We start from the raw sequence: 26,653 nt of genomic DNA, 5'->3' as shown, positions 1-26,653 counted from the left end.
CTGTGACAATTCCTGACAGGTAGGCAGTGAGTCCCCCTCAGCTTTCCTTGTACCACCTTTGTTATCATTGTACTCGCTGTGAACGATGTCAAAAACTCACTTATTCAAGGAACTCACTTATTTCAAGGGGGTTGAAAAACTTACCAGGATGAAAGTACAGACCTCAGAGCCCCTCCCAGCGTGACACCGAAGCAGCCACAGGCACCTTGCCTGGGCCACGGCCTCGTAGCTTCAACGCATCTACAACCCTTGAGGGTTTCAGAGACAGAGCTGGTGTGGCAGCAGCGGCTGGGCCTGTAACCATGGGCCTGTAACCCAAAATACTCTAAATAGAGTGTCTGCTCATTTAAGTGGGCTCTCAAGCCACCCCAGCACCCAGGCCCACAACATGACTGTTCTGTTACACTTATGGGTTCTGCAGGTCAGGGATTTGTCTAGAGCACAGCAGGAATGGTGATGTAGAGAGAATGCAAATCCTCAAGGACCTGAATCATCTGGAAGTTCTTGTGTCACCCAGCTGGCAACTGGCCTGAGACAATGGGAAGGAGAGGGGAGCTGGGACAGATGACTGAGGTGTCGACCTCTGGGCTCTCACACAAGTTGAGCTTCCTGACAGTATGGCGGCTGCAGGGTAGCTGGACTTCACATGTGGCTGCCACAACTCCAAGAGCAAACGTGACTACAAACAAGCACAGAGCTGCAGCTTTGGTGGCCCAGCCTCAGAAGATAGGGAGCATCGCTGCATTCTGTTGCTCAGTCACCTGCCCACCCAGACTCAAGGGAAGCATCATCGACCCACCTCTCCACAGGGTGGCATTTGCAGCTATGTGTTGAAACCACCACACAGGGACATCCTGTGTGACCAGGTACTTCCAACTCTCAAAATAAAACCTGAGCCCTTACCAAACCACCTGGTCCACCCTTCCCACATGCCTGCCACTCAGCCCTCACTAGGAACCCCCTCCTCTCACTCCCCCAACTCCAGTCATATCAGCTGGTAGCCATGCTGTGCATGAGCTCTCTGAGCACATACCCACTCCAGGGCCGTGGCTTTGTAGTTCCTCCTGCCATGCCCACAATCTTCCTGACATTTCTGCTCAGCCCAGCCCCCTCCTGAAAGAACATCCCCATTTCTCTCTATCCTTTCCCTTGACAGTACTCGTGGCACTCACTCCCCTCAACATGTTATACGTTTATTGGTTTATGTGCTTCAGAATGTCCACACTCCACCACCAAAATGCAACCCCAGAAAGCAGGACTTGGATTCACAGCCGTGTCCAGATCCAGCTTTTGGCAGGTGATAAACCAATATTTGCTGAATGAATGAATTAGTGGATGGCAAACCCAGCAGGTGGCTTTGAGTCTTACAGGAGAGCATGCATCAGGTCCCAGATACTGTTGGTGAAGCCGGAACACATGGCTGGGAGATGTCCACAGTGCAAAAAAAAAAGAAAAAAAAAAAAGAAAAATTGTACTGGGTCCAAACTCAGAGGACAGATCAGCCGACCTGGGTTTAACTTGGACCCTCCCTATGAACTGAATTCCCCAGGCAAGTCAACTTCCGTAAGCCTGTCTCTTCACCTGGGAAACTAGCATGACACACATCCAAGGGTGTGGCAAGACATCAGAACCCACTGCAGCTGGCATGGGATGGAAGCCTCTAGAATGCAGTGGCTCAAACTATCATAATTATTGTAGCATGAGCCACTGCATACCTGCCCCTGGGGCTGCCTTTCCTCGGGAGAAGGGCGGCCAGGTATGAATGTGCCACCTGGGGAAGCTCTGCGCTCTGGGGGTTGAGGAGGAGCCCAGCCCTCCCTCCTGTGTGCTGACCAGCGACACCAGCTTACCTCTCCCCAGGCCTCTACCTCACCACGACCTGGGAAGTTCTCCCAGGCCCGTCCACTGCGGAATGCCACAGGGATGAAGGCATCCATCTGCATTTGATGGATGACCCTGTGTCTGAGGATGCTCATCTGCAGCCCAACTGCTCTAATAAGAAGCCAGGCCTGAACATGGGGTGAGGATAGGCTTTCCCTCTGCTGTGACAGGCAGTGGAGCCTCACCCAGCAGAGACAAGGGTGTCTCTAAATGCTTGGACGCCGTAGGTTCCTTGTGAAAACTAGGGTAGAATGTAAGAGCAGGGATGGGAAAACAGCTCTGGGGAGCTCACCTGTGAACACCCAGAAACAGCACACTGCTCAGCATGTCAGTGTGAGGAGCACACTTTTGGTGGCATGTGCTCTTTACCCTTCTATTGGGGTTACACAGGGCGAAGCACACCCGTCATAAGTGTATAGAGCACAACGACTTCACCAATCCAGTGCATGTGTGCCATGCATGGTAATGCTCAGCACGCAGGGTGGAGGTGGCGCCCAGCCTCTTCTGCTTTCACGTCCACCTTCAGGAATGTACTTTCATTCTGTGGCCCCACCGAAGCCTACTCCCTCACGTGCCAGCTTGCCGCCTTACAGGGCCAAGCCCCCCAGAGGAGCTCACGTGGCATCACGGGTCTCTGTACAATGACAGTCTGCACCCCAGTCCTGGCCCGGGTTCTGCTCTGCAGCTTCTAGCCCCTTCCAAGAAGCCGCCGTGGCCGTCCTGAGCCGGCCCACCACTCAATCCCTGCAGTCTCCGGCAGAAACGGGAGCTGCCCCGAGCCTGCTTGCTCCGTCAGGACGTCGTGGAGGCCCAGCTAGATGGGACGCGGGAGAGATTTATCAGCTCCTCAGCCCTCTTAAAAGCATTCTGTCAAAGAATTTGAAAAACGCATCTCACATTCAGCGTTTGGAGAGAGCTATTCCCTCTGAGAAGGGCGAGGGGTGTGAAACATCAGTGTGCGGTGCGGATGTCCAGCGGCCGGGAGATCTGGTCCTGAGGACGGGGGCCTGTGGGGGGACGGCTCCTGCCCAGGCCACGGTGGCCAGAGGGGAGAGGCCCACCACATGGCCCCGGGAACATGCTGACACAGCACCTGGAGGGGAGGTGGCTGTGAAGGGGGAGGCAGAGGATGTAGCCTCAGACACAGTCCAGGCTCGGCCTTGACTTCTACCGGGAGCCACGGAAAAGGGGGTACGCAGTTGGCAGGGAGAAGCTTCCGGGGCCACCTTCCTTCTGAAAGCCAGTGTTAAGCCACTGCTCTGGGTGGGGGCAGGCTCTCCATCCCGGTCTGTGCGCCTGCCTGCCAGCAGGGCTTCCACGGGTGTGAGGGGGGAGGGCCTTGAAACACACGTGTGTGCAATGGGCCACTACAGGACCCTGCCTGGCTCTTCTAAAGAGCCTCTGGGGCCCTGCCCAGTCTCTCAGCCTGGGACTTTCTCCAGGGCTCACTCTGCTTGTCCCACTTCATTTTAGCCCAACGTCACCTCCTCTGACAAGCCTCCCTCATCACATACTCTATGGAGGTACCCCAACATCTCAGCCACACATCTGCACACAAGTGCACACGTGTTCACATGCACACACAGCTATGCACACAGAGACATGCATGTGCACACCTGTACCCACATGTATGCATGTGCACATAACAGGTATGCACACACAGGCATGTGCACAGGCAGGCACACATATAGCTGTGCACACACATAGCTGTGTAAGACAGGCATGTGACACACATACACACAGGTGTACAAAACAGGCATACACACACATACGTGCACACTTGTAGCTGTGCACACACAGGCATGTGCGCGTACACACACACATGCACACACCACAGCAGGACTCTGGAGCCGTAGTTCAACTCCTGCCTCTGCCATGTGACCGTGGGTAGCTGACTTAACCTCTCTGTGCATCAGTATCCCCATAAGTGAAATGATAGATGGCAATACTGTCTTGTAGGTAAACTCTTGGGGAAGGAGTGCTAGATGAGGCAGTGGGGAGCAGCACTTCTCCTGACCTTGCAGAGTGAGGACAGTGAGGAGGTGGCTGTCCTCATCACCGTGTCAACACTACCCAAAATTATTTTAGCTACGCATCTGCTGACCGCTCCACTATCTCCCTTCCTGGAGTGGAAGGGTCCCCGAGGCAGTCTGGCCCTCCATGGAGGGCAAAGAGTGATGCGGGGAGGTGCGGGACAGAGGGGTCTCCTCAGCTGCCTCCCCCGGAGCCCAACTGTGCACTGCACCTGCAGAGGCCCGGATGGCTCCACACGCAGGTACGGGCCACCCCTGTGTGCCAGGCACCAGGCCAGCTGGAATTCTCACTTCATCCTTGCAACCAGACCACAAGATGGGTCCTGTCATCACCATGCTCCAGACAGAGGAGAACAGAAGCCCAGGGAGGGTGAGTAAATCAGGCGAAGTCCCACAACAGAAAAGCAGTAAGGACTGCCTTAGAGCCCAGCATGCCTTTCCTTCAACGTGGACCTCGAACAGCCTCCCTTTTCACGAGGCTCCTGTGAGATGAAAAAGGCTTTCTCTATATTTTCTTGCTAAGCCTCCTGACAAGCCCCCTGACAACTCCTCACCAGTGAGTTAGTGAGGCTCAGGTGACGTCCTCAGAGCCATCCGGGACCACAGTGCAGAGCCCCATTCACACAAGGATGCACCCTGGTCTCTCGTTCACCCTGCCATGACCTTCCTGACTGTCCAGTGGTACTGTGGCCCCCCCATGTAAACTGAGGCTCAGAGACGGCATTCGACACGGCCCAGCCCCAGCCCCCAGGCGGTCGGGCGTGGGCAGTGGACCTGACCCAGGTGGTGCCGGCTGTGGTATCCATCCTGCCATACCCAGTGCGGCAGTTCCATGGAGATCTGGCAATTCTGGTTCCAGTTTTGCAGGTGGGCACACCCCACTTTGCAGTGAGAAGCAGGTTCACGGCTGACCCCTTTCCACCTTCTGCCAGTGGGTGCAGCTCCCAGCGGAAGGCTCACAGCCAAGGCTGCCAGCGGAGCCCTTGATGCACTCAGCCCAGGGGCTGTCCCAGAGCCGAGAGTTCGCAGGGCTGACAGCAAGCAGCTGCTTGCTCTGTCCCTGGGACTGCCCGAAGAGGCTTAAGTGACGTTCCTGGAACCTGCCCCCACACTCCTCAGCTGGAATCACCGGATGGCCAGATCCCAGGAATCTGCTTGCAGGAATCACACGCACATTTCGCTGCCCACACTCAGAACCCGGAGGGTCTCTCGGAATAAGGTTTACGAGGTGGCTTCTGGATTTGATTACAAGGAAATCTGTTCCCCATCTCAACCCTTCAACTCTCTCTGCCCTCGACTGCAGGAATGTGACACTGGGTTGATTTCTCAGCAACTCCCTTGTTTCTGGCAGACACCGATGATGAGCCAACATTCTCGCTTGTGCAACTTATGAATCACAGTGCAATTCACGGAGACGGTCAGACTCCTGGACCTCTAAATCTGTGAGATGTGAGGGTCCCGGGGCTGTTCCAACAAATTGTCACAAACTGGGTGGTTTAAAACAACAGGAATTTATTCTGTCACTGTTCTAGGGCCAATAGTCCACAATCAATGTGTCATCAAGGTCACTACACTCCCTCCAGAGGCTCCAGGGGAAGATCCTTCCTGCCTCCTCCAGCTCTTGGGGTCTCAGGCGTCCCCTGGCTGTGGCCATGTCATCCAGGCTCTGCCTCCCTGCTCACACGTATTTTCCCTGTGTCTCTTTTAAGAAACTTGTCACTGGGTTTAGGACCTGGCCAGGTAACCCAGGGTGATCTCATCTCAAGATCCTTCACTTAGTCATATCTGCAAAGACCCCATTTCCAAATATGAGCATATCCACAGGTTCTAGGGATGAGGACATGGACATATCTTTTTGGGGGGACACCATTCAAACCTCAACAGTAAGTTTCCTTCTTTCCTCTGAGCAAGTGTATGAAGAACCCTCACCTGGCCGGGCTGTCCCTGAGGAAGAACTGAGCTGGCAGGTGTCAGGGGCAAACGCTGCAATCTCAGCATCTCCCCCCACCCCACAGCCTCAGGAGACCTTGGTCCTGCTCACCACCCACACTGTTCTCAGAGCTGAGGATACAGCAGGAGCCATGACCAACTGAGGCCTGACCTCCTCTGAATTTACGTGCCAGTGGGGAAGTCACACAGTAAACAAACACAAGAATAAATGGGTAAGTAAATATGCCACATGGTGATAAAAATACTTTGAAGAAAAATATAGCAGGATATAAGACAGAGAATAAAGGAATAAGAGGGCTATTTTAGATGGAACACTCATTGGAGTTTGCTGATGACAGAGCTGCAAAGGTCAAGATGTGGGTCCTGAACATAGGTGGAGGTTCCTGCAGAAGAGGGAACTGCCATGCAAAGGCCCTGGGGTAGGTATGAACTCGGAGTGTTTATAGAGCACAAGGAGGCCAAGTGGAGTCAAAGAGCTGATAGGGCAGATAAAACAGGACCCAGGAGCCCCAGGGAGGGTTTTGGAGTTTTTCAAATGATGCACAGAAACTGCTGGAAGGTTTCCAGCAATAAGCAGTGGAATTGGATTTCCCTTTAAGGGGCACTCTGGACTGTGAGTGAACAGTAGAGTCCAAGCAGAATAATCAGGAAGCTGTGGGGAGGCTCTGAGCAGGTGGAGGCCGGGCATGATCTGTTCTGGGCAGATCCTGAATCCTGATTCTGGACCTGGCACCACATCTGTATGGGTTAAGTAGGAGATTCCCACAGACTACACTCGGCCACTCGGGAATCGTGCAGAATTACACACCCGTGCTTATTAATGCCTTAAGCAGTTGGGGGCATCACAATCGCTACCTCCACCTGAAACAGCCTCGTCTTGGAGCACCCTCTAAAATGGGAAGTTTGTCCAAGAATGGGGCTTCTCCACCTCAGCACCGCTTGACATTTGGGGCTGGATGATTCCTTGTGATAAGGGTGTCCTGTGCATCGTAAGGTGTTGGCAGCATCCCTGGCCTGCACCCACTAGGTACCAGTATCACCCTGCCAGTTACACTAACCAACACGGCCTGCACACATCGCCTGCTGCCACCTGTGCAGTGTGGTCAGCCCGGTTGAGACCCCTGTCCTAGGGGATGGCCAGCATGGTCTAGCCCGGCACAGGGCTCCTGGCTCCTGCAGACCTGTGCCAGCCCTCAGACCTGGAGCAGGTGTGGCCTCCACCTCCATGGGGGTGGAGATAAGAGCACACCGCCAGCTGGAGTGGGACTAGCAGGGGCCACGTGCACTGAGCCCCCTGCGCAGAGCCTGGAAGCTACCAAAGCCTGGGTGCTCCCCACATAGCCCATCATCACTGGGCCCCAAAGGGGTCACCTCCTCATCCTCATCTGTTACCAGCCAGCCCCAGGACCTCAGCAAGCTATCTGCCCTGTGACTCTGGCTTCTAGTCCCTAAAACGGAAACAGTGATAAAAGGACCTGATGTGTGTGTGCCATCATCCCCAGCCTCCATCCTGGACCCCAGGGCCTCCCAGCCGTAGCCTCCTATGTCCACCCCTGGCATGCCCTTCTGTCTGCAGCCACTCTTGAGGGACTCCTGACCACCCCTTCCATGTCCAGTGGCCCCAGATGGGTGGGTGCAAAGGGAGACAAGGGCACCACATTGTAGCTGTGTGACCAGCTGCCAACCAGGAGAGGTTTCCGGAACACCCGCTGCCTTGGTGGGCGATAGGCTTTGATGGCCTGCCAGAAATGATAGCCAGGCCCTGTTTGCTTTGCCTTATCTGAGTGTTTTGCACCAGTATTACCTCCTGTCCCCTCTGTCCCCTTATGGTGGTTATCAGCAGACAGCCACAGCATCCGCTACACGGGGTGAAGCCCATGGTGACCTTTCCCACGCCCATCTGTCTGTGCCCAAGATTGAGGCCCTCTGCAGGTTCACGCAGACCCTGTCAGAGGGTCACCCCAAAAAGGGTGAGCCCAGAAAGCAGACCTGTCCTCCTTTGGAATTCAGTTCTTCTCCCAAATTCCAAGAGAGAGCCCCGGGGATGCATGTCTGTGAGTGAGGAGAGGGCCTTAGCTGTTTTCTGTTCTCAGGTCCCAGCACATTAGAACCAGCTGGGGTGTGTGTCCTGGGGCTGCCGTGACCAAAGACCACAAGCTGGGCGGCCAGAACAACAGGAATTTGCTGGAGGCCGGAAGTCCGGTATCAGGGGGCCAGCAGGACTGGCCCTGTCTGGGGCCTGAGGGAGACTGTGCCAGGCCTCTCCCCGGCTCCTGCCAGCTTGCTGGCAGTCCCGGGAGCCCCTGGCTTGTCGACGCATCCATCCCTCTCGGGGGTCATCCCCACATGGCCTCTCCCTGTGAGCGCAACGGTGTCCACCTTCACCCGCTTTATAAAGACGCTGGTCATGTTGGTGGAGTTGGAAAACTCTTATGACCTCATCTGCACTTGGCCTCCTTCTGCAAAGACCCTGTTTCCATATAAGGTCCCACTCATAGTCACTGAGGTAGAGCCTTCAACATCATTTTGCGGGGGACGCCACTGCTAACTAAAAATGGTACACCCAACACCTGTCCCCTGCCATCAGCTAAAGCAGGGTGTCCACAGGAGGCTGGTGAATCCCACGTGGAGCCACGGGAACCGCCGCCCTCGCCCAGGGGATGCAGGGAAACAGAGGCCCCGGAAGCGTCTAAGCTCCCCTGGTGGCATAGGCAGCCTGGGACGGATTCGGGCCACGTCCTCACAGCAGGCTGTCTCTGCCAAGCCAGGGTCAGGGACTGCTCCTGAATCTGCACGGTGGAGCCCAACCCGGAGCCCAGAGCTGAACCTGGTGTGAGTTTCCCGAGCTTGTTTTCCACGTATGTTTGGTTTTCGTGTCCTGTCTCCATTCTCTCCAGGTGGGATCTCAGACTCAGAGACGCAAATTCATGGACTCAAGGCAACACAGCTAGCCGGGAGTGGGGAGAACCGGGGGAGGATTCAAACCCAGGCCCATCCAATTCCACTGCCTGCCCCCCAAACATGCTGCCCAGGGAAGCCAAGCCTGCCGGCGCTGGGCTGTTAGGCCCTAACAGATGTGCGGGGGGCCCTGAGGTCTTCCTGCCAAGTGTTCAGGGACGGCTCGGAATGCAGCAGGCCCACGGTCTGCCGGCTCTGCCACTGACTAGCTGTGTGGCCTGCGGCGAGTCACTCAACCTCTCCATGCCTTGGTTTCCTTCTTGGTGAAGCAGGCAGGACAATAGCGCCAACCACTCAGGGTCGCTGGGGATTCAATGGATTAACTCACATAACGCGCTTCTCATGGTGCCTCAAGAAATGTCAGCTGCGGCTCCACAGAGGTGGCCCAGCTGTCCCTCAGCTGCTCTCCCCAAATTTATGTTTCAGATCAGCCCCCGGCTCCGTCCCCTCTCATGTCCCCCTCCCTTGGTGGACGCATGACATCTCACTCCAAGAGCTGTCCGAGCCACTAGTAAGGTGATAAATCTCCCACCAGCGCCTGCTGCCCCCTCCAATCTCCGCACAGAGACCGCGCTGTTGTAAACGTGTCCGGCCTGTGAAACCTAACCCGACATGCCCCGTGACAGGGGCAGCATCTGCAACCACCAGCACTTTATCTGATTGGAAGCCTGCATTTCCCGCCCCCTGCCCCAAAGCTCCAGGTCAGGGTTTTGCAAAGAGGAGCTTTGCTGCTGATTCTAATCTGGGGTGCACCTCCAGGGTGGGCAAGGCTCCACACAGGGGAGCCAGGTGTGAGCCACAGCAAACCATAGACGTGGGTGAGCAAGGGGGAGATACAGAGGGGCGTGAGCTCACATCTAGGCCCCCAGCCCACACACTGGGATCTGTCTTTCCACATATTTGGGGCAAGAATTCTCATTCTTGCTCCTCTGTAAAAAAGAACTTGCTGGCTTATATAACAAAGCAGCCAACCCGGGGGTAGTTCAGAGTTTCAGGCATCACTCGCTCCAGGGTTCAAACAATGTCTCCAGAAACTGACTTCCCTCCCTATTTCTGAACTCCACAACAGGTTCTAGGGATTTGATGTAGATGTCTAGGGGATTTTTTTGGGGGGGGGACGGGGCATTTTTCAGCCTATTACATGTGTATATATGGGGTATAAAAATGTTTCTTGACTGGCACAGATAACAAGTGAGTATTACTGCTAAGGACAAAAGCTAACAGCTGATATTGGCCCTCTGGCTCATGAACCCTGTGCCTAGAATACTTGATTTAACACATAATAGTAAATACTATTTCTTTATGGAGTACTTACTGTATCTTTGGGATCTACTTTGAAGCTCTTCCCTGCTTTCCAAGGTGAGGGCTACAAACCCATTTTACTGACCAGGAAACTACAGCTCAGAGACTTATTTGATTTGCCCAAAGGCAGAGCAGGGATTTAGCTGAATGCCCTCTGACTCCAGAGCCTGTGTCCTTTTCAATGCATCCTGCTGTCTTCTTTGTTGAGAAATCCATCATCGGAAGATGAACTTGCTTCGGTTGCTATGTATTAATAAACCTGAGTACTATGACATTGCAGTGCTGGGCTCACATTCATGCACTCCCTGATTCAAGAGATATGGAGGCATCTTTCCAGGGAGCCGACGCAGTGGTGGTGTGGAGAAGGAAATACATTTTTCTCTGCCCTCGAGGAACTTGGAATCTGCAACTCATGTAATGCACATAAAACTTCTGCTGTGATGATGATGAGGAGGACCCTGAGGTCCAGAGAGGACCCCATCTGGTGAACAGCAGAACCAGGATTTGCCAGCCCTATACCATGTCCACCTCAATGTTTGGTAGCTGTGTTCTTCTGTTAAAATGCTGTGAATTACCATCTCCTCTCAAAAAAGAGGCTCCCTAGGATTCTACTACTGATTAGCTGTATGAACTTGGGCAAGTTTTAATGAGCCTCTCTGAACCCCCATTTCCTTTGCAGTGGACAAGGGTGAACCTATTGGAAAGCTACTGCAAGCAACAGAATAACCAGCCTTGAAATGCCCTAAGAATTGCTGTTCACGGGCTTACATAACTGACAGCCCCGGTTGGAGCTGCTTCAGGTACAGCTGGTCCCCCGCTGAAACGATGTCAGGCCAGATGGGTTCTCCTCCCTCCGTGTGTCAGCACTTCAATTCTGGATCCGTGCTCAGACCTCTTCTGGTCTCTTCTGGCGGCTGGCAGCTCCCAGGACCACACCTGTCTGGATAGAAGGCCAGCAGAAAGAGGAGGTGTGTCCCTCCTAGTGTTGGTGGCCTCCAGGCGTCTTCTGGCTGGGCTGGCCCCAGTCACTGCTCACCTTTGAACCAGGCAGGCTGGCCAGTGAGGGCTGAATGGTGGAACCTGGGTCCTGTGCTGCCCAGTCAGTCCACGACGAATACAAAGGAGGAGGAACGCCTGCCAGGGACATATGCAACAAGACCCATACAGAAGGGATCAGTGGGTCCCTGCTCTGAGCACACACTGGAATCACTTGAGGAACTCACAAAGATGCCAGTGCCTCCAGGAGATCGGGTAAATCAGAACCACTGGTTCTGTTGAGCAATGAGACTAAGAGCTAGCTCACTTACTCCACAGAGTTATTTTATTTTATTTATTCAGTTTCTCTTATTTTTGAAAGGCACACAGCCACATGCAGCACCTCATCTGGATGTGTCTGGAAACTTGGAAGCCTGACTACCCTCTATTCTCTTACAAATGGGCCTTGAGAGCTTGCTTGAAGTTCTAGCAGGGTAGCACAGCAGCTCATAAAGCCTCAGCCCAAGCACGGTCCTCCTCTATGGGGGGAGCACACAGGGCAGGGAGGGAAGAAGGGGGTGCCCACCCAGCAGGCTGGATCCACCAAATCAGCCCTGGCAATCAATGGGGTGACAGATGTTGCAGCCAGATCACTCTCAAGTCCTCCACTGACTTTTATTTTATTTTATTTTATTTTATTTTATTTTATTATTTTTTGACTTTTATTTTAAATAAGTGGTATGTTCGTCTGCTGGGGCTGCCGGAGAAGGGGGGTTGGCGGGGTGGGAAGGCTTCCATAGATACCTATGCTCTCACAGTCCCGGCCGCTGGGAAGCCCGTGATTACAGTGCCAGCACCACTTTGCAGGGGTGAGAGCCCGCAGAGAAAGAGCACTCCTTTGTCTCTTCTACTTTGTGTAAGGACACTGACCCCTCATGACCTCATCTGATCCTGATCACCTCCCAATAACCCACTCCAAGTGCCAGCATGTTAGAGGCTAGGCCAGGGATTACGGCTCAGTCCATAGGAAAGGGTTTGGCACATTATTAATACAAACCCAGAATGCTCTAGGAGGAAAGAGGACCATCGGGAATTCTGCTAAGAAAAAGGTCTTGAGAGGAGAGCAGACCACCGTGCCGTGGAGCGAAGTGGGCTTCACAGCAATGGTGCTACAGGGCGATAAGTGTGGAGTCTCAGCACGCCTCTATATGTCTCTCCGTTAAATGGACTCACTCAGATGTCCACTGAGGCACCCGCCAACTGGCCCGGCTGCAAATTATTTTACCACTAGGTGTTGATGGAGGAGAGAGCCAGACACGGTAAATTACTTGGAGCCTTCAGATGACCCAGGTGGGGTCGCCCTCACAAGCCTGCGGCCATCTGATGACTGAGGGATATACACATGGTTCAAATCCATCATAAAGGCCTGACTCAGGAAAGACGGATTGGTGGGAGAGCCAGAACAGACGTGGGGTGCGAGGGGTGCTGGAGGCTCTGAGAGCCAGCCCCCACTGCGCAGTGGAGCCAGGTGCACAGGTGGGCAGAGCAGGCTCCGCCCTGGTATCGACAGAGGCGGTGCTAGGGGACGGGCACAAGGTCAGGCACTTCCGCCTTCAAAATAAGCCATCAAATGCCTAAATATTATTGTGACAACCAAGTGGTTATAATAAATAAGTTCTAAATTTGCAGAAAGATAGGAATCATACTTTCTCATTATCAGCATATTTGGGAGTGACTACTACCATTTTACTGCAGGGGCCAAACACTACTGATACTGAAGTGACTCAGCGACATGACTTCTGTATCTAAAGAAGACCGGTAGCCAAGACACCTGAAAAATATTAGCACAGTCTGTTCACTGTGTTTTAAGAAATATGTCTAACACCTTTTCAGTGGTTTCCACCCCCAAAAATTGAAATTTAAAGCAAATTTTTACTTTTAGGTCACAAGGAAATCCCTTGATGGCATGTTTGTCATATGTGGTTTCCTTAAAGATCTCTGGACTAAGGGCACTGGACAGTCCTGGGTGGGCCGGGTCCTCAGGCTCCAGACTTACACCCACTGCCCACTCTGCCACTGATCTCCTGAACATCCGAGCTGGAGGAGAGTCCTAGGGAGTGCTGCGCCAAAGGTGTGGTACGCCCCAGAGAGTCACTCGGCCTGACGAACCATCACAGTCCCCTGGCTCTGGGGTCTCCGACTCAGGGGGCCTGGGGCAGGCAGGGCCCGAGCATTGGCATCTTTCCAACACTCTCTAAGGGATCTGGATAGGCATCTGGGGGTAACCCCAAGCCAAGCCTGGGCAAGCTCCTCAACTCAACGATAAGGAACGTGAGCACCCAAGGAGGAGGGCCAGGGGCCTGGACCACACGGTAAGGAGAGGAGCCAAGGCACCTGCAATGTCAGCAGGGCCCTTACCATGCACACTTCCCTCCACCAAGACCATGTTATGGGTGGAATTGTGTCCCCCAAAAAGATGCTGCCAAGTCCTAAGCCCTGGTACTTGTGAATATGACCTCATGTGGATATAGGGCTAGTAGAGGTTTTAATTAGAATGAGCCCTAAATCCATGACAACTGGTGTCCTTACAAGAAGAGGAAGGTATGAGATGTAGACGCAGAAGTGAAGGCTAGATGAGGATGGAGGAGACGCTGGAGGGACATGGCCACAATCCATGGAAGCCTTGGGAACTGGAAGAGGCAGAAAGGACCTGGGACTTCCCATGATCAGAGCCGACATCATGAGGAGGTGTCAGCCTAGCCAAACGTTGGGGAAGTTTGTGCAGCAGGGCTGGTTCAGAGAGACCGTTTCCCCGGAGCCGTGGGCAGGCCAGGCCTTTCCGCGGGACCACAGTCTTCCCCAGGTCAGCATTCCTCAGCCCCATAGCAACCCCGTCCACCTTGCCTGGACGTACTTCCACTGCGACCCAGAGCCCCAACCAGTCCAGAAGTGTGGGGGTAACATTGCCACCTCCTGCCACATGTCGTCTGCAAGGATCCCTGACTCCAGACAGAATCATACCTTCACTAAGGGGCAAAGGCTCGCCAGGACTTGGCCTCAGCTGAATCACACTTGACAGTCACAGGCCAGGCCCACAGCCACTGCTGTCATTCCCACCACAGAGTGAGAGGGAAGCAAGATGGCCCACTGGTCCAAGTGTGTGCTAGTGTCGCCCCTTGGTGTTGGGACCTCTGTCGCTAACCAGGGGTGGGTGTGCAATGCTCCCTAACTCCTTGAGCTACATGTCCTTATCTTCAGTAGAAAATGTCACATCTAGCTTTCGTGAACAGTGTTGGAAGTAAACACCACTGTGCTTTGCACAGGAGAAGCATGCCATGAACACGACTGTCACTGAGGGCTTTAGTCTGGCTCTCGCCATCAACTGCCGGTCCAGCTGTCTGGTGGCCTTCTGGGCACTTTGACCTCAAGACAGAGAGCCTTTGGAAGCCCAGTGGAGGCAGGAAGCAGGCTAAAGGAGAGGCCCCAGAAGGGGGGACCCTGAGATGTGCTAGTGCTGGAGGCAAGTGATCCGTTCAGGGGCAGCTCCACATGGAGGAGCACAACCAACACTACATCTGCTTCTAAAGACGGGGGGTGGAGTTCAGCATGTTTGTGTCCTGCCCTCTGACAGTCTTCAGTAGCTTTATCCTTTGCCATGCTGACCCTCTCCCCACCTCAAAGTGCACATCCCAGTCAGGCTGACCTGCTTTTAATCCTCTTAGTGACTGCCAGATGGTTGGATGGAAGGATGGATGCAAAGAAGGAGAGATGGATGGAGGGATGGATGGATGGATGGATGACAGATGGATAGAGGGGTGGATGGAAGGAAGGATAGATGGAGGAGAGATGGATGGATGGATGAGAGATGGAAGGATGGATGGTGGATGAATGGAGGAAGGGATGGATGATAAATGGAAAAAAGGGAGGAATGATGGATGGATCTTAGGTGGATGCAGAAACGAGTAAATGAATGAATGAATGAACAAATGAACACATGAACCATCCTATGATGTACACAAACAGTCCCTCTTATCTCTGTATCATTGCCATTGTTCCTTCTCACGTCTGGCCGCTCATATCTCACTTGTCCCCCTAGAGTTGGTGTCCAGAATTCAGGTGGACTTGATAACAGCATTGCCTGGTATGAGATCAAGCAAGAGAGCTTTAAGACTCACTCATGGAAAAGTTACCTGCAAAACTAATTTCTCTACAACAAGCTCTATTATGTCTTGTTCTTTTTATCATTTAAATATGAATTCTTTTGTGAGGGAGAGGGGAGATGGTTTTGGGGCACTGAAACGTACGAATGTTGAAGGCACATTAAAAAGATCGGTCAATACCAGGTTCTGCTATGCCCGTGTCCTGCTCTGGTGTTAATGTGTGGCCCCTACAGGGACTATCTTCCCAGATAAATGCCAAGAAAGGGATGAAAGACCTTGGCTTGCTTCCCATGGTTCAGGAACTTTCCCTTAATCATAAGTAAAACTTCTTCACTTGGGACACTGAGAAGACAATCAGAAGGGGAGGTTGCCTTAGCCTCTCAGTGTGTGGTTTATGTATTTATCTGCTCACATGAAGTCGTCCAGGGTCACACAGCTACTAGGTCACTGAGCCAAAATTTGATCCCGGGTATGCTAAAAATACTTTCTTCTCCTACAAAAGAGCTGTGTCCTTAGAGGCTGACCCCCTTCATGAGAGGAAGCTGTGAATTTAAGATACAGATCAATGCTTTCAGAGTCAGAATGACCCGGGCCTCCCCTCTGAGTGGGGCCGGCGAGTCTGTTCCCACGTGCTGAGGTGGTTGAAAGTTCAGCATTGAAGGCTACAATATGACTTCCTGAGATCGAACCCAACTCCACAACTTAGGAGAGTGGACCTGGCCAACCACGTTCACCCGCCTGCATGCAGCTCCTCCCGCATAAACACCAATAATGACAGGAAATGCATTTTCAAAGCAATAGTATGTCCGAGTGAGGTGAATCCTGTGTGTGCCCCAAAGCCTAGCAATTCCTATCCTGGGTGCACCCCCTCCAGCCCGGGTCCACGCATCCCCCGGAACTGGGACAGGAATGCTCGTCAGTACCCCAGCATGCAACCGCCCGATGCCCGTCCACGGTGAGGCAACGAGTCAGTTGTGTGGCAGTCACAGTGGGAGACCCCACAGCGAGAGAGAATGAGCTGTCACTACCCATGCAGACAGCTTTCACAAGCAGCGGGGGTGGACAAAGCTCCGCACGAATGTAGTACCATGTGTCCACTTGTACTATGTTCAAATGGGCAGAACTCACCTCTGTGTCAGGACTCAGGAGAGCACTTGTCTGGGGGTGGGGGCCTCTGGGGGCTGACAATAATCCCTTTCGGGATCACGGGTGTGTTCAGCGTATGAACATTTATGTATAAATCAAGACGTTAAAATGTATAGATCTTATAAGTAGGTAGAGATACAACTTCAGTAAAAGCTTGAAGAATCCTACCCATAAAATCCTCATTCAGAAAAAAAAAAAAAATCCTCATTCAGGACAACACCTGTTCCCAAGTAAGCCCCCAGGAGCCCCACCTCGGGCCCCCTCCCCAGGCTACACTAACACACACACATTCACACCAAAGGAATACTCCCTCGAGGTGGCCAGAGCCAGCTGGGTTCCCACTCCAGGGGGGCCATCACCGTTGGGACCGAGCCGTCAGCCCAGGGCTGACCCACCAGCCTCTACATGGCTTTGCGCCATGGGCTCCCACTGCACAGGTCCCCTTCTTCCACATGCAGGGGTGAGGCAAGTGGCCGCGGGGGCGGCAGGGGGGGCAAGTGGGATCGATCCTGAACAGGGGTGAACCAGGCATGGCACCCACCTGGGCCTCTGGCAGCAGCATGGCCTGAGGGAAACCCTTCTCAGGTCCAGGAGAGCCAAAGGCATAGACAGAAACAGGGCACTGAGGTGCCCCTCCAGGAGGAAGGGGCATGTCGAAATAGCAGTTCAACAGAAAAGCCTCCACGTGTTCAGTGACATCTGAAAGTGTGAGGCTATGACAGTGGCCGTCCAGAAGCCCAGGAGGTGGAGAACAGGATGCAGGAGTTCAGAGGCGAGGCTGGGGAGCAAGCCATCCAGGGCTTCCTTAAGTGCGAGCGGGGCTGGAGCAGAGACTGGCGGGACTGTGTAGGGAACAGAATTACTCTCAGAGGGTTCAGGGGCCCCAAGTTTGCCCCCCTGGACTCCCACCCTGCCCTCCTTATGTCCCTTTATGGGACCACTAGGGCTCCATGGAGCAGTCTCTGAAGCTGGGCCATGGTACCCAGATATTTGGTCAAACACCAGTCTGAATAATTAACATTTAAATCAATAAACTGAGTAAAGCAGATTACTCTCCATCAAGCAGGTGGGCCTCATCTAATCAGGTGAGGGCCTTAATGGAGAAAAGACTCACTTCCCCCAAGCAGGAGGGAATGCTGCCACTGATGGCCATCACACTCAAGCTGTAGCAAGAGCTCTTCCCTGGGTCTCTAGTCTGCTGGTCCACCCTGCGGATTGTGGATGTGGCCCACCTCTACAATCACATGGGCCAGAATTCCTTTGAATGCATGAATCTTAGAGATAAAAACAGAATAGATAGGACCTTCTGAGCATTTGCTGGAGACACAGAAAGAGGCAGAAGAGAAACTCTGCAGCCAGCAGAAGACCAGCTGCCAGGGTTGAACACTGTCCAAGGAGCAGATGCACCAACCACATCTCTATGACATCCTGTGACTGGCCAGCGCCCAACACTCCCTATCTAAAGTGACAACCTGCTTGCCGAAGGGACCCTGGGCTCTAACCATGCCCGGCACATGTGTAGTAGGTGCTCAATAAACAGGTGCAGACACATGGATGGCAATCCCCCTTCAGGCGCGAGTGAACACCACCCAGGTGGATGCCTGCTTCCCCACGACAATTGCGCAGTAGTGGCCTGTGCTGTTCATCAGTGTGTTTTAGCTTGGTGTCACATTCCTGCTTTACAGTTCATCTGGGTGGTTCTCTTCTTTGAGATGCTCTATAAATATACATATTCATGACAATCAGGGGATTAAATATCATAAGGATCACACGAAGGCCTAACACTGTTCCTAGCACAGCGAAGCGAATTCTTAAAAAATACATTTCCCTTAGAAGTTTTACAGAGTTTAAAGAGTCAAGCAATTATGACAGCCCTCCCCCAACCAAAGTCCTTTACAGTCTTGACACCCCCTGTAAGGCAACGACAGGGATGGTGCTCACAGATGTGTTGCTGAGTGAAAGGGGGCCAGACACAGAACAGAGCCTTCTGCATAGCCCCATTGTGGGCAGTTGGAGCATTGGGAATCCGTGGTAGAAGCAGAGAGAAACTTCTTCACTGAGGAAGGGGCACACGGTGCTGCCAGGGGCTGGAGATGCTGGTCTGGGGGATGCTCATGTGGGTGTGTGCACACTGGAAAAATCCACGGAGCAGTGCACGTGAGGCGGGGGCTGCTCACTGAACGTCATCTACTTCAATAGAAAATACGCAAAACAGGAATCCCCGGGTGGCTCAGCGGTTTAGTGCCTGCCTTCGGCCCAAGGGGCGATCCTGGAGTCCTGGGATCAAGTCCCATGTCGGGCTCCCTGCATGGAGCCTCCTTCTCCCTCTGCCTGTGTCTCTGCCTCTCTCTCTGTGCCTCTCATAAATTAAATAAATAAATAAATAAATAAATAAATAAATAAATAAATAACACAAAACAGCTTTAACCGGGATAGATTTCAGACAGCAGTGGGTTTGAACGTTTTTATTATTAATAGGAAATGCATTTACATGGTTCTGAACTTGAAAGATCTATATTCAGAAACCTTATCTTACCCCATTTCTACCTGCCTCACTGGCTCCCCGCACGGCCTGCCAGGTGACAAACGCACCCAGTGTGCGCTGACTCTGGCATATCCCAGAATTTTACAGCAGGAATTACTGAGGGCTCGCTGTGCACCTAACGCCACAGATGTTCTGGTTTTTATCCTCCTTTTACTGATGGGGAAATTGAGGCACAGGCACGGTAAGCATTTTGCTCCACGCCACGGAGCCTAGTGAGGTGCAGAGCCCAGCTGGGTCTGGGTGCCCTCTGCCCGGGGTCACGTGGTGCCAGACACATGGCCCGGGAACTTGACCATAAAAGCCAGTCATGAATTTTCTGGCGACAGACCGATAGGGATATTGCTGGAGAGAAAAATCCATCTCTTTTACAACTGTCTTGACGTGTTTATAGATCCATGCGTTTGGTGGGGGAGGGGATGAGAAAGGGCCACCCCCTGCTGCTGTGCAGGGCTGGCTCCAACCCCTGCAGGAAAACGAGGACAACCACCCATTCTGAATGATTTCTATGAAGGCAGGTTCCAGAGTTGATCTTTGCCACATGTGCCACCCAGACCCTGGCTGACTTTACAGTGTCGTCTGGAGAGCAAAGCAGAAGTTGGCAGGGGATTCAACGTTTGTATCTCAAAACCTCAGGCCCAGACACCTGTGGGCCTGACCTCGGTTCCTGCTCCACACTGCGACTTCTGACTGGGCGCCCCCTGCGGCACCCAGACTGGCGGTTGGAGTCCTTTGGGGGAGCCCTCGGGGCTGAGAAAGAGCCAGAATGTTGGCTGCCACCCCGAGACCAGGGCCCCAGCACTCTCTCTCCCAGGGGGTAATCTTTCCACGATCTGTATTTATGAAGCACGGTGTGGACTCAGGGGCAGTGCCCGAAAGGCACTGTGGTTTCTGCTCTCCCAGAGCTCACTGCCTCCTGGAAAGCAGAATGGATCCTCCTTCTCCTAGATGGAAAGACAAACTTCTGGAGCCGAGTCACGGGTCTGGCCGTGCCCTGTGAAGATGGGGTGGGAAGTGCCCGTGAGGGGTGCGGTTCGAGGTTCAGCCTCTATGCAGAGCTGCCCGTCTTTGTGGATGGCACCCAGACCAGGCAAGCTATTTATATATGTATTTTTTAAAGATTTTATTTATTTATTCATGAGAGACACACACAGAGAGAGGCAGAGACACAGGCAGAGGGAGAAGCAGGCTCCATGCGGGGAGCCCAATGTGGGACTCGATCCCGGATCTCCAGGATCACACCCTGGGCTGAAGGCAGGCACTAAACCACTGAGCCACCCGGGCTGCATGGGCAATCTATTTATAGAAGAGAGGGACACTGGCCACATTTGGAACCAATCAAGGGAAGAGCTGGGCATTCCCTCAGTGATCCAGGTGTGGGCCCAGCAGGACGTCACCCGAGTGTCAACTGGGACAGGACAACGGGGATGGGACGGAGCAGCTCCCCACAGGGCTCCCACCACCACTCACATGGGTTTGCAGAAACCTTCTGATCTGCTCAGTGCAATGGATCCCTCTGTCAAGAGGCAATTACCTGTAATTATTATGCAAGCTTCTAATCACTGCATGTTGGCTAATTAGTTACAAATTGCTCAGGCAGTAAATCACCTTAGGCAGAAGACCTCCTTCCTTTGGAATGTGGGCTGGTTACTGAGGGGGAGGCAGGGCGCTGGCTGCCCCACGGGTGGTTGTCCTCCACTCGAAGGCTTTCTGAGGGGTCTCCTGGAACGGGTCAGCGTGGCGGAGGGGCAGCGGCCCAGGGCACTCCGCAGGCACGCTGGAGGGTGGCCCCCAAGCTGCACTGCTTCAGGGTGTGGAGGAACAGGGTGTCCCTGCTCCCAGGCCCCACACTCCCATCAGGCTCCACAGAACCTCCTCCAGGCCTGCCCGTACCTGCCACACTGAGGAGGGCGCTGGACCCCCACAGGCCGTGGGGTGGTGGCTACCTGCAGCGTGCTTCGGGCACCAGCAGCATCGGTCAGCCCCACCCCTGCGTCGAAGTCTGCAGCTTCGCACGAGGGCTGGGGAGCTGTGCAGAGAGCTCCATCCCAGCCCGAGAAGATCTTCTGGGGTCCTGTTCCTAATTTTTTTTAAAGATTTTATTTATTTATTCATGAGAGAGAGAGAGAAAGAGAGAGAGGCAGAGACCAGGCAGAGGGAGAAGCAGGCTCCATGCAGGGAGCCCGACGTGGGACTCGATCCCAGGACTCCAGGCTCACACCCTGGGCTGAAGGCAAGTGCTAAACCACTGAGCCACCCAGGGATCCCTCTGTTCCTAATTTTTTAAAAGGTGTTCATTAAGCAACAAATGTCCTTTTCTGGGTGGCCCACACAAGTGGAGTCTTTGCATCAATGGAAAGTGATGGGATCTCATGCTGGACTCCAGGCTCCAGGGGAGGGGGGTGGTCGCTGGCTGTCGGCTGCCCCAGGATCCAGAGCAGGGTTGGGGACACAGTAGGTGCTCAACAGATGCTGAGTGAATGTGTGCACAGACAGGAATCCTCACGTGTGTTGTGAAGGGTCGATACCAAGCTGTGGAACGGTGAGGGCAGGACGATCAGCCGTCTCCCTGAAGCACTGGCACGCGGTCCCACCACATGTGCTAAGGGAGAGCAGCACAAGGCTTACCTTTCAATTTTTTAAAACATGGGAAGGTTCTGTGTCCTTCCTTCCATCTAGTACGGCGTTGGCTGGTGAGCATGGAAGGGCCCGAGCCCACTGTGGTCAGGGGCCAGCAGGCGGGAGGCTGCACATGGCTGCAGAGCGCGGTAGCATCCGCCTGGCCTTCTGGAACACGGCAGGCTTGAACTTTTGAACCTGAGTTTTGCTGAGAAAGATTCCAGTTCCCAGGTTCTGGCTGTACTGCGGGGGTGCTGGACCCTCGTGGGGCCCTGGAGCTCGCTCTCCCCGTGGATGCTGGTGGCCCTGGTCGTGGATGAGGCCTGCATTAGTGGCTTCCTCAGCAGCCCCCAGCAGCTCAGCCTCTATTTACCCTGCTGCCCCAAAGAGCTGCTAGCAGGTCCTACGATGGGGCACCGACGCACACCAGCACCCATTTTGTACAAATGAGCCACTTGCATCTGCATATGAGGCCCAGACTGTAGGTGTTCTTACACCCATTTTATGGATGGGAACATGGAAGAGCCCCAAGACAGAAGGGATGCCTTGCTGAGCCTTGGCTCCCTCACCAGAAAATGGAAACATGAGCACTGCTCTGCTGACCTCCCTGGTGGCTGAGAGGCCCAGGGCACAGAGGGGCCTTCCCAACGGGGCTACGTCTGCGTCGAGGACCCCCAGTGGACTCACAGCAGATGCTTGATGAATGACTATCAGTGAACAAACACAGTAGAGATGCTCAGTACGGTGCCGAGTGCTCCAGGGTCCTGGGTTCTAATGACCCGTACATGCTCGTTTAAGTGTGAAATCATGGATCCTGCACCCCAGCCCCTGTGCCCCTTGGAGGTGGGGACAGGAGGAGCCCATGAGGGAAGGGTTGCCCTCTGTTCCATTCATGGACAGCGGATCCCAGAGCTCACACGACTAGCAGTTTCTCTCCTGCCGCGGAACATGTGATGACGATGCACATCTTACCCTCTAGTTCAAATCATACTTTTCAATCCCTTTAAGTGGCCGCCCATGGCCCAGCTCATGAACACCCCTAGAGTTTTTTACTTTGACACTCTCTGTGCTGGGACTTGTCCTGCCTCCCATCTGTCTTCCACGGGTCCCAGCACCCAGCTGAGAAAGAAGCCAGGCCTTTCCTTCTCGGTCCTGCTCCTCCTCTGGCCCACCCAAGGCCTCATCCGGAAGGGGAGTGGCCCACCCGAGGCTTCGTCCATTTTGTTGGCCGTGGACAGCTCCAATAGCTTCCATTTTAGAGGTCAGACTACAAAGAAGCTTCCCTTGGGGCCCCCAGAACACAGGCTGAGGGGTTTAAAGTTTCACTTTGGCCTGGTGACTGCTTTACTGGCCTAAAGCTCAATCTCCTCCACTGGGAAGTGGGAATAAAATATTATGGAATTAATGCATGCATGGGATTATTAACATGCATGGGGTTGTTAATGCATACATGGGGTGGTTGATGCATGCATGGGGTGGTTGATGCATGCATGGGGTGGTTGGTGCATGCATGGGGGTGCTTGATGCATGCATGGGTTGAACAGTGCCTTCCCAAAGCTCATATCTACCCAGAACCTCAGAACATGACCTTATTTGGAAATAAAATCTTTGCAGATATAATTAAGATAAAGTCACAGTGGATGGTGGTGGCCTGAATCTAATGACTGGTGTCCCTAAAAGAGGACCTGGGAAGACAGAGAGACATACAGAGGGAGGATGAGACCATGTGAGCACAGAAGCAGAGTGGAGGTCCGCAGCCACAAGCCAAGGGCCGCTAGAGACTGGGCAAGGCACTAGCAACGCCATCCACACCTTGACTGTGGACATGTGGGCTCCAAGACTGGGGACACAACATCTCTACTGCCCCCAGATTGGGACAGTGTGTTGGAGCAGCCATGGGCAGCTGACACGGTGCCTTCAGAGCACTGCCCTCAGGGGAGGGGTAACTTAGGCCAGCCTTCATCATCAACACCGTGGCAATGATCACCGTCCCACATGGATGCTTCCCTTCCGAGACAGGCAACAAAGCAGAGCGTGTGCTGCCATGGCAAGATGCCCAAAGGCACCAAGTGAGGCAGGAGAAGCCTGTGGCTTCTGAGCCATCCCGTTTGCCCGGACCCTGGGGTATATGGTGCCCACAGGCCTCTCCCTTTGCAATGACCTCTGCCCCGGAGCCCCAGACCTGGGGGCTTCCAAGCAGGGCCCCCAACAGTGGAGCAGACCATGGGACGCTGCATTTGTCCGACTGTTTAGGGAAAAGGACCTTGTCTGCCCCCTGGAACCCAAATACAGATGTGTGGGGTCAGAGGCCAGGGCTAATTAGCTTAGGAAGGCCACGTACACTTGACCGGAGCCACGAAGGTCATCGAGAGACCCCAAGATGCCCCTGTGCTATTTTTAGCTTTGGGGGCCACGTGATTAGACTGCAATGTCTGCATGGCCCAGGATGGCTTGGTGGGTGCAGCTGGAGAGGGCAGAGGGGAAGGAAGGAGAGAGTGGGTAGGTGTGTGACAAAGGGGCGTTTGGGAAGACACCAGCCAGCCCACCAAGGCCTGCGTGACGGTCACAGGGCCAGTGTTCATGGTGACTATTTACTTGCGCTCCCTGCTAAGCGGCCCTGTGGGTGACCACTCACTCTCCACGCCCCTGAGGCAGGGAGTGACGAAGTGGCCCATCATATCATGGGGTTGTCCTACAGACCCCTGCAAGCATAGGAGAGTTCTGTTTCAAGGGTATCGCAGGGTAGAAAAATACACACATTGACGCAGGATGATTGGGTGCATGTGCAGCAGGCACACGGACGTTCCCAAACAGGAGCAACCAGGACAGTGGTCAAGAGGTTGAGGGTCCGAGCCCCACTCCATCACTTCCGGCTGTGAGCCCAGAGCAGTTGCTCATGCAAGCTGGGTCCCAGGGCCCCTGCTGCAGAATGCAGATTCCCGGCCCGAGGGCACTGTAGAATGTAGTGCACCGGGTGACACACATGACAGGCTTCGTGCATCCGGGGGTGGTGCAGTGCCCTGCAGGGCCTCTTGTGACACCCCGGCCCCCCCAGCCCAGTGCAGGAGTGCGCCGGTGAGGGAGGCAGGAGCCTTGAGGGGACAGGGGCAGTGGTGCACGGGGCAGCAGGGCCGAGGCAGGCCAGCCAGGCCGGCTCCAAGCCTGCGACATCCCGAGTGTGGGGCCCCGGCTGCAGGGCTGGGACGCTGAGCACAGGGAGACGGGAGATTAATGGAGCTCTGATTACAGGGAGATAGGGCTTTCCGATGGCTTCCAGGGGCCCCCTTTGCGGGATTAGTATTTATTACGCCCTGTATTAGCTGGCAAGAGGGTCGGCTTCTGTGGAGACGTTCAGTGGAGCCTCGGAGCATAATGTTCCTTTTATTGCTCCATAAACACAGCCGAGGCTCCCTCCTCTTCCTCCCGCCCCTCACAGTCCTGTCCTTTTACGCCTTTTAAACCTTTAATCAGAGGCTAATTGGGCAGAGTAATAACAAATCCCTTTCAGCTCTGCCCCTCCAGAGCCCCCGCTTGGGGTGGCTGAGGGAACAAGGCCCTACAAAAGCCCCAGCAGTGCCCAGGAGAGCAGAACCTCACGTGTGTTCTATGAAATATGGGATATTTAATACCCCTGCTAAACAAGCAGGGGGAAGCTGTCACGGAGGAGGTTATCACTGCTGCGTGTTCCTCTAGGGGGAGCCATTTTACCCACACCCCCTGAATGGCACCCAGAGCTATGCAGTGCACAACCTGTGCAACCACACATAGCACCCTATTTCTATAGCAACCAGGGAAAATAGAAATGCCAAGATACACATTCAGTGCCAGCAGTGATAAATTAAAGGCGACTTCTGTTTTCTTCTGAGCTTCCCCTACGTTTTCTAATTGTCCTGCTGTACTAGAGACGCTTAGAAAAACAGACCAGGCTCAGTTCTAAGTGTTTGGTATGTATTAGCTCTGTTAATAGGCACAACAATCCTAAAATCTAGGTATTATTACAATCCTCATTTTACAGATGAGGCCATGAGGTGTCACGTAACAGTTCACGGATGGCCGAGCTGGCCGCTCTGGCTCTGCACTCCCAACTACCAATGCGAAATTGCCTCATATTATTCCATCCCCAAATGAAGTAAACTACATTTATCTTAAATGACCCAGCCTAATTCCACTTCTAGCACTTCAGCAGCCACCCTCTCCCGTGATCCAGCTTTTCCTTCACTCAAACCCTTTGCTCCTTATCACACAGCTCCTTGACAGACGAATTTTCCTTGTCAGTCATTCATACTCTAGCAAGAATTTTAGACAATCCCATATCCCTCCAGGGACCTAATTTATTACTAAATGGTGCAATTCTTGAGAGGGATTGGTAAGCAAGCAGAGAGGATCCAGCATGGGAATAGGGAATTTTGTTAATGACCCAGAAATTGAAATGGTTAGACATAGCTAAAAAGAATCGTGAGTGCTAACTTTTAGGAGCAGAAGGATGCTAGTGACCATTTACTGACAATTCTAGGTATGGGAAAAAATCAGACCCAGGAAGGAAAGTGGTTCATGCAAAGCACACAGTAGGACAATTCACCCCTGACACTGTGAGTCTAATTCAAAAATTATCTTCCAGACCTGGCCTCACAAGAAGAGAGGGTACAGGCATCTGAGTGACAAGCCCATGTCCCCAGGTTGACCCAAGCCCTGAGACATGGAAACACCATTGGATATGCTATAGATGTCGGAGGCAACAGGTCCCAGGGGGCACAGATGGAACTGTCCGATCGGCCGCAAGGTGGGAGAGGTGGGGCTGAGTTAACAATGCTGGCTGTGGCTTACTGAACACCTGTGAGTCAGCAGGCCCTGTGCCAACTGTAAAACTCACCACAGTTAACCTGCTACCCCGTAAGGGGAGCAGAGATTTGGCAAATACCAGGCTAAGGAAATCTAAACAGAGTCTTGCGTTTATTTTATTTAACTGCAGGATTTCAGAGACTTGACTATGCTTATGTGCATTGTGACTCTCCGAGAACCAGACAGAACTGCTGACTTCCCTGGTTATTTGGGCAAAGAAACACCTTTCCATGGAGGCTGTCCTGGGA

This window comes from Canis lupus, chromosome 5, assembly GCF_011100685.1.
Source record: "Canis lupus familiaris isolate Mischka breed German Shepherd chromosome 5, alternate assembly UU_Cfam_GSD_1.0, whole genome shotgun sequence".
In the NCBI taxonomy this organism is placed as follows: Eukaryota; Metazoa; Chordata; class Mammalia; order Carnivora; family Canidae; genus Canis; species Canis lupus.
This window is presented reverse-complemented; position numbering follows the sequence as displayed.